The sequence below is a fragment of the Aedes aegypti genome, chromosome 2, assembly GCF_002204515.2.
Source record: "Aedes aegypti strain LVP_AGWG chromosome 2, AaegL5.0 Primary Assembly, whole genome shotgun sequence".
In the NCBI taxonomy this organism is placed as follows: Eukaryota; Metazoa; Arthropoda; class Insecta; order Diptera; family Culicidae; genus Aedes; species Aedes aegypti.
In genome coordinates, this window is record NC_035108.1 from 227370749 (window position 1) to 227382974 (window position 12226).

At 32.3% G+C, this 12226-nt stretch overlaps 1 protein-coding gene across 5 annotated transcripts in view; it reads right to left on the reverse strand.

The window, feature by feature from the left end:
* Window positions 1–12226, reverse strand: part of LOC5572044 (scavenger receptor class B member 1) — a 135847-nt gene that overhangs the window by 30334 nt on the left and 93287 nt on the right. The window lies entirely within an intron of this gene.

The following is a 12226-nucleotide window of genomic DNA, read 5'->3' on the forward strand; positions in this document are numbered from 1 at the left end:
CGCAGTTATTAATAAAAGGAACGCTCGCTGCAGATCAAGCTCTGTTCCAGTTTGGACGTAACACTTGATGAAAATTACTTGATAAAAGAAGGGGAAATTTATTTGCAAAATTTTAAGAGCTCTATTCTAAAAATCTATTATTGCAGCATAATGAAACAATAGCCTATATACGAGGGTAGATTATTTTTCGTTTAAAATGTTTAAATGGCTCTAACGCAAAAAATCTTCTCACAGCATAACTCAAATGAACAACACATTTTTAAAAGAATATATTTGAGGCAAAGCTTTTCAACGATTCAATATAAATTTTTATTTTGGGAGTGTACATCAAAAACACCGTCTATTTTCGAAAGAAGGGAAAATTTGTGATTGAGATAATATTTTTTCCAGCATAACTCGAAAGGAGATCATGCGTTTGCAAAAAAAATGTGTTGAATATTGGCAGGTTCTATAGTAATTATCATTATAACAGCACATCTTGCAAAAATTTATAAAACAGCAAAATATAAAAATGGTTAACATTAAGCTTTACTAAATAATCAAATGTAAAACAGTATAAATATAAATAACAACCTATTTTGAAAAGAAGGCAAAACTTATGATTAAACCAATAGAAGATTGGACGCCAGAAAATATTGCGGCATAATAAAACGAAAAAACATCAACAATTGCGTTCAGAATAATCGAAGTTATTGTGCTACTTTTCCCCGAATGTCGTTTCTCCGAATGTCGGTTCCCCGAATGCCAGTCCTCTGATAACCCTTTTCCCCGAATGTCATTTCCCCGAATGACCGGTTTTCCCGAAAAGTGGTGCAGTTTAAATAGCTGCTATTATAGTCTTCAGTGGCTGGATAGTGAACGAGAAAGAACGATAATAAAAAAGGAGGTTTTCTATCATTCTGGGCTATACACATGTTGGCAAAAATGCTGAGGATGGTAAAACTCGAAAGAACCGCAAATTAAATAAAGATGGGTGCATATTAGATAGCCAGTACTTCCTCCACCCTGAAATGTATAAAGTTACGAAAATTATGAGTGTTAAAAACTCTTAGGCGAAATGAGCTAATCGGGGAAACGAGATATTCGGAGAACTGGCATTCGGGGAAACGACATTCGGGGAACCGACATTCGGGAAAAAGTAGCACAACCCATCGAAGTAACTGCAGCAATCGGTGTCTCTTTTTGCCGATAACTTGTGTTGATCAATTTATCGAATGCCGCCCTTTTGTCAGTTGGTAACAATAAAATATTTAACAAATATAGCTCCAAAGAACAGTCTATGTATAAATGAAGGTGTATTTTTAAAATTTTAAATCAACAGTTTTTATACCTATAATTATGGTAACATCATGTTCAGAAAAAAAGAACGTTTGAAAGAAGGGTAAGTTTGTGCTAAATATATCAAAATTTTCTGTGCAAAAAAATATTCTAATAGCGAAACTCAGAAGAAGAATTAACATTTGAAAGAAGTGTAATTTCTGGATTAATAATAAAATAATATTCGCCATTACTGTCCTAATATGCTTTAGTTTATTCAAGAGCATATGATTGTTAAATAAAGTGTCATTTTGTGTCAATTGACTCAAAAAAAATCCTGATGTCATCAGAAAGATTCAATAGGAACGTAAAAACGAAAGTCATCTTAAGAAACTGTTGATTTCAGACTCATTATGCCAAACGACTGTTATGCCAAATGACCATTATGCCAAACGACCATTATGCCAAACGACTTTATGCCAAATGACCTTTATACCAAAAAACTTTATGCCAAACGGCTTTATGCCAAACGACTTTATGCCAAATGACCTACCACCCGTTTGTATATTTCAAACTTATCTTCGCATAGTGAAAACTAATTTTTCAAACCATAATAAAAATGTAAAAGAGAGCAATTCAATCCGATAGATAGAAAAAGATATATTCATGAGTTTGTTTGCTATTTAGTACCAGGATTATAGCTATGCGAACATCCACAAATATCCCAAAGGAAATAAGTTCATTTTCAAATGTTGAATGTACATGTTGATCAACAGCGGTTAAACCATTTAAATATGTAGTAAATGTTTTATACAAAATTTTCCGAAAATTTGACTATTTTCCAAACAGTGATATGTTTTCAGATATTGAAATTCGGGGGCTATTTATGTGTATAGAAAGTAGTGCCTCCCTCATCGTAGCCTATTTTGCCATACCTAATACATGGTTCGACACAAAATCGTAAACTCCCCCTCCCCCTAAAATGCTACGACATTTATGGACGGTGCAATACCATTTACCGGAATGAACCAAACCATTATCCGAAAGGACCATTTACCGGAAATTTATTTTTCTACAATGTTGAAGACAATAATTCGGAATGACCACCAAAAATAATTAACACAACCAAGACGATTGTACGTTGTACATAAGTAGTGAGTGATTCCGTGCAATAAATAGAGCAGTGTAGTAGAGTAGGTCCTCGTATTTTGCCGTATTGATCAGTTTACCCACGTACGTGTTGCGAGCAGGCCTGAGATCATATAAGGAAGTTAATTTGAAATTGTACAATTGTAAAGTTTAAGTTGGAATTGTATATGATGCAAAATTTAAACGATTGAAATTGTTCATGGAGCCAGTAATTTGATATGATTAGAATTAGTATCTTATCAAATACAAATTTCATTTGACAAAATATGTAACTTCATATCCATTCCCCTACGATTTCTTCTTTACTTGATTTGATTCTATTGTAATCTATAATGTGATATTAGATATGAGTTCATCTCATGTAAATATAAAATCATACAGGGGGAGATTACACATCGTCGGATGCATCTCAAAACCAGACACAGACTGTAAATGAAGCACATGTTAATGAATAAATTGACATACTGGGTGTTGAAACATCATCATTTTACAGAAACATAATGAAATCACTTTGTTCAAGCATTTCTGTTTAGCTGCTTTAACAATTACTTCACTACGAAATAGATGTATTGGAGGAGCAACTGAAGTCACAAATCGGACTGTATTTGTTTCTCAGTCTAACAGTGTTGTTACCGGAAACCTGACGGTTAGTCACGGCTACGTAGCGGAAAAGTCAGCGAATGGATTCGGGAGGAAAAGTAAATCAAGGCACTCGCGATTACTTTAACGTGAAATTTTATTTAATTAAAAAAATACAAAGTTTAAAGAAACGCACGTGTCGGTCGCACTACGATGGCGGTTTGAATGACGCTGTTCGATCAGCTTCGGTCGATTGCACTGCGCGAGGGATCGGCAGCACACACAGGGTTCGGACGAGTGTGGCAACCAAAGTATCTTGATGTGGTAAGGTGTGCATTGTTTCTCTCCACAAAACCTAGCCTCCTTAATTCGTTGAATATATTAAATAACACAGAAAAAGATCCTTCAGCGTTTTAATGTCTAATAAAAGCACTTTAATTATTACTTTGAAAACTGATAGACAGGAATTTTAGGCTCCTCCCAAAAAAGTGGGATTTAAAACTGTTACTAAACGTGGCAAGAATGGAAGAAAAGACGTTTCTCCGGAATGCGAACTTTCTTCCAAGGGTGAAATGGATAATGTTGATAATTGCATCGAAAATGGCACAAATCTCCCAACTGGTGGGGAACGTGCCTTTGGAGCCGGACTTCTGATACCTGATCATGGTCAGTTGTTCCGAATTTGGTGGATTTAGGCAGGAGATCTTGAACTACAGTATTGGTGTTATGTATTTACCCCCAGACCGCAAATCCGATGTGCGCATCATTGAGAGCCACATTGATTCGATTAAGGCCCAAGTCAGTGGCGCGTCTGAAATGCGCGCGGGCAACTTTGATCGCAATTTTAACAAATTTGACTACTTTTTTCAAAATTCTAAACTCACTTGTCTCTTCGAAATTGAAAGGAGATTATTTCTTGTGAAGAAACCATGTTCATAAAGTTATTAGATTTAGCTGGAATGTCTTTTGAGTGGTAAATGAAATGCCGAAAATATAAGACATTGCTTGCTATTTCATCTGATAGAAGCTGTTTGGGGGCATATATTGAAAATTGGAAAACATCCATCGATAGATATTTCCTCAAGGATTATTTCTGTAAAAAAATATTTTCAATAAAATTAGGCAGGAATACGGGAATGTCTTTTAAACGCGATTTAAAAATCATCATTTTTCTCATAAAATTAGCCATCAAATCGCCAACGATAGCCATGCAACGATCGATGAATCAGACTTAGTTCATCCAAGTGGGCAAAATGAATTCTAGGAGTAATCCACGTTGCAGCTAATGGGAAACTTTCTGGTGTTTGATGAGTTTTGATGATAGAGATATTTTGTTTCTTGGATAAGTACAATTTCATGGTGAAAGTTCATAATGATAATTTTATTTCGTATCATGTGATATAGATGTCCGGTAGGCCAAAGATCCCTATAATCGAAACACATATATGAAGTGGGATACTATATCATTTGAATATATTTCCTGAATTCAAAAAATGAATGCTTTTGCAGGACATAAATTTTGTTCCATTTCTTTACCAATATATTGCGCATTTATTTCACTACTGGACTATCGCAAAAGTTTTTACAAGTGCGGGAACGCTAATGAAAGTGCGTGAAGGCATCAAATCGAGTCAGTTTCTTCAGCGGGATTATTCATCGCAGTCCAAAGAATAAGTGATCTGAAGACAAACATGATTCGAAGCAATCTCGCACTTTTATTCCCAGTTCAGCAGTGAAAGAAATATACAACAACTTGATAACACTTTTGCGCGAGTAAGAATTGATTTGACGCTTCCACACTAATTATGATTTTCATGAGGGAACAGATGTCAGCAAAATATAAAAATATGTTTGCTAAAACCTGATAAGGAAATGTTGTTATGTTCCATGATTATTTCAAAATGATGAGTAAACTACCTATCTAACTGAAGCTTTTCTGAAATAAATTTGACTGCTCCAATTGCAATATTGAAATTATATGAAAATTCGCATGCCCACCCTAGCCGTTGAAGAAATGAACCGTTACTCTTTGAACGTGGCAAAGGATGGTATTAGCATGGATGGTGAGTGCGCTCGTAAGACATGCAGTTGTTTGCCCCAAGATTATTTGGTTTTCTAATATGAAAGCATACATTTTTTTTATATACCAATGAATTGCTGAGAAAATTTGCAGTCTATTGGTGCTAATTATAAGGCTGAAAAATAAAATTCATAGCATACTTTTTCAATTTCCATTTCATGCGCAAATGATCTCCGCTGCAACAGCAGCGGGCCGTGGGAAGTAGAAATACGAAAAACCGACCAACAAGCGATAAATGAAATGTGTTCATCTAACTGTGAGTCATTTTGCTAATGATGTAGGATGGGTTATCTGCTGATATTGATATTGGTATCACGTGTTGATTACTTCGAGCCTCGAATTCCTCGATCAATTTTAATTTTATCTGCAAATTGTTCTGTGCAAATCTTCTTAATTTTGTTGAATAAAATATATTGGTGGATTAGATATTTTTAAATTAGTAAATAATACGTCATAAGTCATTTTTAATTTCAGAGCGGTCGGTTCTCAGCTTGCTCCTGGCGATCAACATGCTCGTGCTGTATGTATCAAGCGAGCGTGCTTGTGCGGAATGTACTAAGTATACGATGCAACTGATCTTGAATTAAATATTTCAAATTACAATTGGCATTGGAAATTGCAAGTAAATATTTGTATCTCAAGGCTTTCTAAGTGGGATGCTCGAAATTCATTGAAAATATTCTAATTGTTTGTGGCTGAGAATTTTGGACAGACAATTTGAATGTGATAATTGGGAATTTGTTGAATATTTTCTAATTACTGGTAGACACTGAAAAAGGCTGCAATATGAAAAGATGATTGCTTAAAAAGTCTTTGATAAAGTGTACAATATTTTGAAATACATAGAGTTGAAAACAAACAAAGCTATGACAAGAACACTATTTGTATGACATGTAGGTTTCTTAAAATAAATCCTAATAATATTTGAGATTTTTATGGAATAATTTGAATATTTCCGAACACCTGATGCCAAATGGGCATTCCACACAAATATTTGAATGAGATGAGGAGCTTTACAAAAAATTTTGAGTAATACATTACATTCGAATGAAATAAGGGTTTCTCAAAAAAAAAAAAAACAGTTGAATGTATAAACGAAATGAGTATTTTCTAATAAACTCTCGAATATTTCAATGCTCTCTCGAAACATTCGCATATTTTCGAATACCTGGGCATTTCAAAGATTCCGACAACTTTTTTTTTTAATGAGATTAGGGTATAAGATTTTTTTTTTGAATAATAGGAGTTGAGTATTTTTTCAGCAACTGAGAAATACTTGTGTTTTGTGGAATTCTTTAAATTATTCTGAATATTTGATGGCGATTGAGAATTTCTGACTTATATTTGAATGAGATTAGAATATTAGAAAATTTCTGAAAAAAATAGAGTATCTCGTCAGTGATATTTGCATAAAAGGATTGTTTAAAAGAAATTCTGAAGAATGCATGAATGAGATAAGTATTTTTTTAATGCAATTTTAAATAAGACGTCTCAATATTATATGAATAAAATTAAAAAAAATATTTAAACAATATATGTTCCTTTTTTAAGAATAACCGCTGAATGTTTGACTGAGATGAGAATATTTTAAATGACTCCGGAATAATTCAGTTATTTATGAAAATTTTGAATATTTCTGAATATTCGATGTTATTTGAAAACTTCTGGCAAATATTTTAATGCGATGAGGATTTTGTAAAATTTAAGAATAACAAAATATTTAAATGAGATGAGTTTCTCGTGAATAATATTCATATATGGTTTCTGAATGAAATTTTGATAAATGTATGAATAAGATGAGTATTTGTATTTCACTTCAATATTTAAAATATTATGGAGTTCTTTGGAAAAAATCCGAATTATCGATGGCAATATAAAATTTCGGACAAATATTTTAATGGGATGAGGATTTTTACGAAAATTTTGAGAAATACAAGAATGCGATAAGAATCTCGTAAACAACATTCGAATAAGACAGAATTTCTAAAATAAATACGGTATCATGCATGAATGCTCTCTGGAATTTTCCGCATATTTTCGAATACCTGGGAATTTCAAAGATTCTGACAACTTTTTCAATAAGATAAGGATGTAAGAAAATTTCTGAATAATAGGAGATAAACATCTCAAAAGTAATATTTGCATATAAAGAAGTGTTTCAAAAGAAATTCTGACGAGAATGGGATAGATATTTTCTTAATATAATTTCAAATGATATGAGTGTCAGAAAATTTCTTAATAATATATGAATAAGATGAGTATCTCATGAATGACAATTGAGTAATATGAATGCTCAATTGTCATTCCGCTAAACGTATGACTAAGATGAGTAATTTTTGAATTACTCCGGAATACTCGAATAATTTATGAAACACTTTGAACAGTCACGAATTATCGATGGCATGATGGCAATCGAGAATTTCTGACAAATATTTTAATGAGAAGAGGATTCCAAAATATTTTTGAAAAATATATAAATGTGATGGGAATCTGTGAATGATATTAAAATTATATAAAGGTTTCTTGAAGAAATTCTGAGAAATATGTAAATGTGCTGAGTATTTTTTCAGTAACTTCTAAATTTTTGAGTGTTTTGTGAAATTCTTTAAATTATTCTGAATACTTGATGGTGACTGAGAATTTCTGGCATATATTTGAATAGAATATTAGAAAATTTCTGAAAAAAAAATTGGAGTATCTCGTCAGCGATATTTGCATAAAAGGAGCGTTTAAAAAAAAAAAATTGAAGAAAGCATGAATGAGATAAGTATTTTTATAAATCCATTCTAAATAAGACGAGGATACTAGAAAATATCCATATAATTTATGAATAAAATGAATATCTCGTGAATGATATTCAAACAATATAAGTGTTAAACACATTCAGCTGTGACTGAAATGAGAATCTTTAAATTGACTCCGCAATATTTTAGTAATTTATGAAAACTTTGAATATTTCCAAATACTCGATGCCTATTTAGTACTTCTGATAAATATTTTAATAAGATGAGGATTCCAGATAATTTCAGAAAAAAATATATGAGTGAAATTTATCGTGAATGTTATTTATTTACGATAAGGGTTTCTTGATGAAATTTTTATGATTGTATGAATGAGATGAGTATTTTTAATTGACTGTAATATTTGAAATGTAATGGAATTTGTTGAAAAATCCGATCTTGATAGCAATTGAGAATTTCTAACAAGCATTTAAATAAGATGAGGATTCCAAAATATATCTGAATAACATATACATGAAATGCGTGTCTTGTCATTTGAATTACATCTTCTTCTTTCTGGCGTTACGTCCCAACTGGGACAAAGCCTGCTTCTCAGTTATTAACTGAGAGCTTTCTTTGCCGATTGACCATTTTTGCATGTGTATATTGTATGGCAGGTACGATGATACAATATGCCCTGGGAGTCGAGAAAATTTCCTTTACGAAAAGATCCTCGACCAGTGGGATTCGAACCCACGACGCTCAGCATGGTCATGCTGAAAAGCTGCGCGTTTATCGCTACGGCTATCTGGGCCCCTGAACTACATAATGGTTTCCTGAAGAAATTCTGAAAAATACATGAATGAGATGCGAATTTTATCAATGACTCTGGAATACTTGAGTGTTTTATGAAATTCTGTCAAGTGTTCCGAATACTTGATGCCAATTGAGAAATTCTGACATATGTTTGAATGATATTAGGATATTATAAAATTTCTATTTTATGCATAAAAGAAGTGTTTGACAAGAAGTTTAGAAGAATGCATGCATGAGATAATCAGTTTTTGTTTCATTTAATTAAAAAAAAAACTAGAAAATGTATTGATACTATATGAATAAAATTAATATCTCGTGAATGATATTCAAAAAATATAAGTACTGTTTTTTAGAATTTCCGCTTAATATGACTGAGACGGAAATCTTTTAAATGACTCCGGAATATTTCAGTAATTTATGAAAACCTTGAATATTTCTAAATTTTCGATGCCAATTGAGAACTTCTGGCAAATATTTTAATGAGATGATGATTCTAGAACATTTTAGAATACAAAATATATAAATGAGATGAGTTTCTCGTGAATAATACTTATATACGATAAGGGTTTCTGAATGAAATTTTGAATTGACTTAAATATTTAAAATGTTCTGGAATTCTTTGAAAAAATTAGAATTCCAGATGGCAATTGAAAATTTGTAACGAATATTTGATTGAGAAATGTAAGAATAATATGAGTATCTCGTAGATTGCATTCGAATAAGATAGAAAATTTTAGAAAATTATTATTGGGATAAGTATCTTGAGATAAGTATAATGTTATTTGAAGGGTTTCTGAAAGAGAATATAACAAATGTATGGATGCGATTATTTTTTCAAGACTATGCAATGCTTAAAATGTTATGGAACTTTTTGAAAAATCTAAATTCTCGATGGCAATTGCGAATTTATGACAAATATTTGATTGAGTTGAGGATTCAAAATAATATTTCAATGAAATGTGTATTTTGTAAATTACATTTGAGTGATATAATTGTTTCTAAACGAAATTCTAATTAATGTATGAATGAGATGCAATATGTTTCAACGACTCCGGAATACTTGAGTATTTCATGGATTTTTTTTTTCAAATTTCGTACAATTTTTAGCAATTGAGACATTAGAACATATATTTGTCTTATTTCAATTTTATATAAGACGAGAACTCTAGAAATAAATTTTCGATTTATGTTGGATTTCTCAATAGCCATCAAGTTTTCGGAATTTTTGAAAGAACTCCATAAAACACTCAAATATTCCGGAATCATTGAAAAAATATTCATCTTATGCATACATTTTTCAGAATTTATTTAAGATACCTAAGACTTTAAGATACCATTATATATTGGATATACAGTAATGGGAATAAAAAAGTAAACAAATGCCGAATTTCAAAATGGTCATGTTTGGAGGTATATAGCTCTATGCGTACTTATCAAAATGACATGAAATTCGATGGCGAACTAAAAATAACGTGAATTTAGCATTTTCATTGGATTTTGTGATTATTATACACATGCCCAAAAAATTAGGACGTCTTATTTAAAATTGAATTAAAAAAAACTTATCTCATTTATCTATTCTTCAGAATTTATTTTAAAACATTTCATTTATTCAAATATCAGAAATGCTCAATTGCGATCAAGTATTCAGAATAATTTAAAGAATTCCACAAAACACTTAATTATTTCGAAGTTACTGCAAATATACTCAGTGCATTTATATATATATTCTCAGAATTTCTTCAAGAAACCTTTCTATAATTTTAATATCATTTACAGTTTCCCATCATATTTATATATTTTTCAGAAATATCTTAGAATCCTCATCTCATTAAAATATTTGTCAGAAATTCTCGATTGCCATCATGCCATCGAGAATTGGAAACTATTCAAATTTAATGTGAATTTGTTTATCGGCATATCGGTCCATTTTGCTCGAAGTAAGAGGGAGCATGGAGAAGAAAGCAATGAATACTAGATGGATAGGTACCGTAAGGGAACGGCGAGAGAAATTGGATTAGATGTTGAAGAGGGCATACCATATTAAACAGTATTACTTGAAACGTCACTTCCTTGTGGCTAACGTCCCCTATGGGAACGGCTTGGGTGTGTTTTGAGAATGACACTACCAAGACAGCCCATTCTCATTGATGTCATTGATGTCCCACTGGTCGAGGATCTTTTCGTAAAGGAAATTTTCTCGACTCCCAGGGCATAGAGTATCATCGTACCTGCCATACAATATAGAGTAAGGTGGGGCAAAAGTTCGACCTTAGTGGTATAATCAATGTTTCCAGGAAAATAATAGCAGATGAAACAAAACAAATACCATACAGCGAACCTTCATCATATTGGCTATAACTTTGCTGAACAAACTTGTGTCAAAATATTTACCCATTTTTAGTTATAACAGTTTCAAAATTGATTGTCTTATTCGAACTTTTGCCCCACCGGTGGGGCAAAAGTTCGAATCTAGTGTGGGGCAAAAGTTTGGTGGCTAAAACACAAAATATCAATACTTTCATGCCAGGCATACTTTCTACCAGCTGTAAACTTATGTTTGCCAAAAAATACACACTAAACTTTCATCAAAAAATGCCCAAAACAGGGTTAATTGTAATACACCCAAAAAATAGCAGTTTTTCGCCAAACTAAGGGAAATGTAAAATTTTTGTGACATTTTTCGCACGATCAGGCAAATTTCGCTAAATTTGAAGATAATATGTAGATTTCAGGAAATTTGAAAAATTTTCCGTGGGTTTATACATGGGTCGAACTTTTGCCCCGCAGATTCGAACTTTTGCCCCGCTATGGGCCAAAAATTGATTCCAACTATTTATGGAAAAACTAATCCACGTCAAAGCATCCTTATGATAGGCCTAGAAACGCCCTTACATAAAATATTGAAAAATATTTTATCTTCATTTGGTTCTATGCATCGAAAGTTTGACCATATATTACAATATTTACGTCGAAAAACAACAAATAGCCATAACTTTTCCAAATCTCAATCGATTTTTATGATATTTGGAGTGAAAGTCTCTTACTTGAATAGCATTCGAACCATCATGACATTTCTAAGTTTTGATTTGATTTGAGCTAGAAATCTTAAAAAGAAACTCTTGCCCCACTCGAACTTTTGCCCCACTTTACTCTACACATGCAAAAATGGTCAATCGGCAAAGAAAGCTCTCAGTTAATAACTGAGAAGCAGGCTTTGTCCCAGTTGGGACGTAACGCCAGAAAGAAGAAGATGTAATTCAATTTTTTTTTTTCTATCTTTATTAACGAGATTTTAAGCCCTGGGCTAGTTCATCTCGGGACCAACGGCTTTACTTCCCTTCCGGAGGAAGTCGTCACTGAAAATTTTTAGTGACTATCTCGGGGATGGGATTCGATCCCAGGTCCTCGGCGTGAGAGGCGTGTGTTCTAACCACTACACCAGGTCCGTCCCCAAATGTAATTCAAATGACAAGACACGCATTTCATGTATATGTTATTCAGATATATTTTGGAATCCTCATCTTATTTAAATGCTTGTTAGAAATTCTCAATTGCTATCAAGATCGGATTTTTCAACAAATTCCATTACATTTCAAATATTACAGTCAATTAAAAATACTCA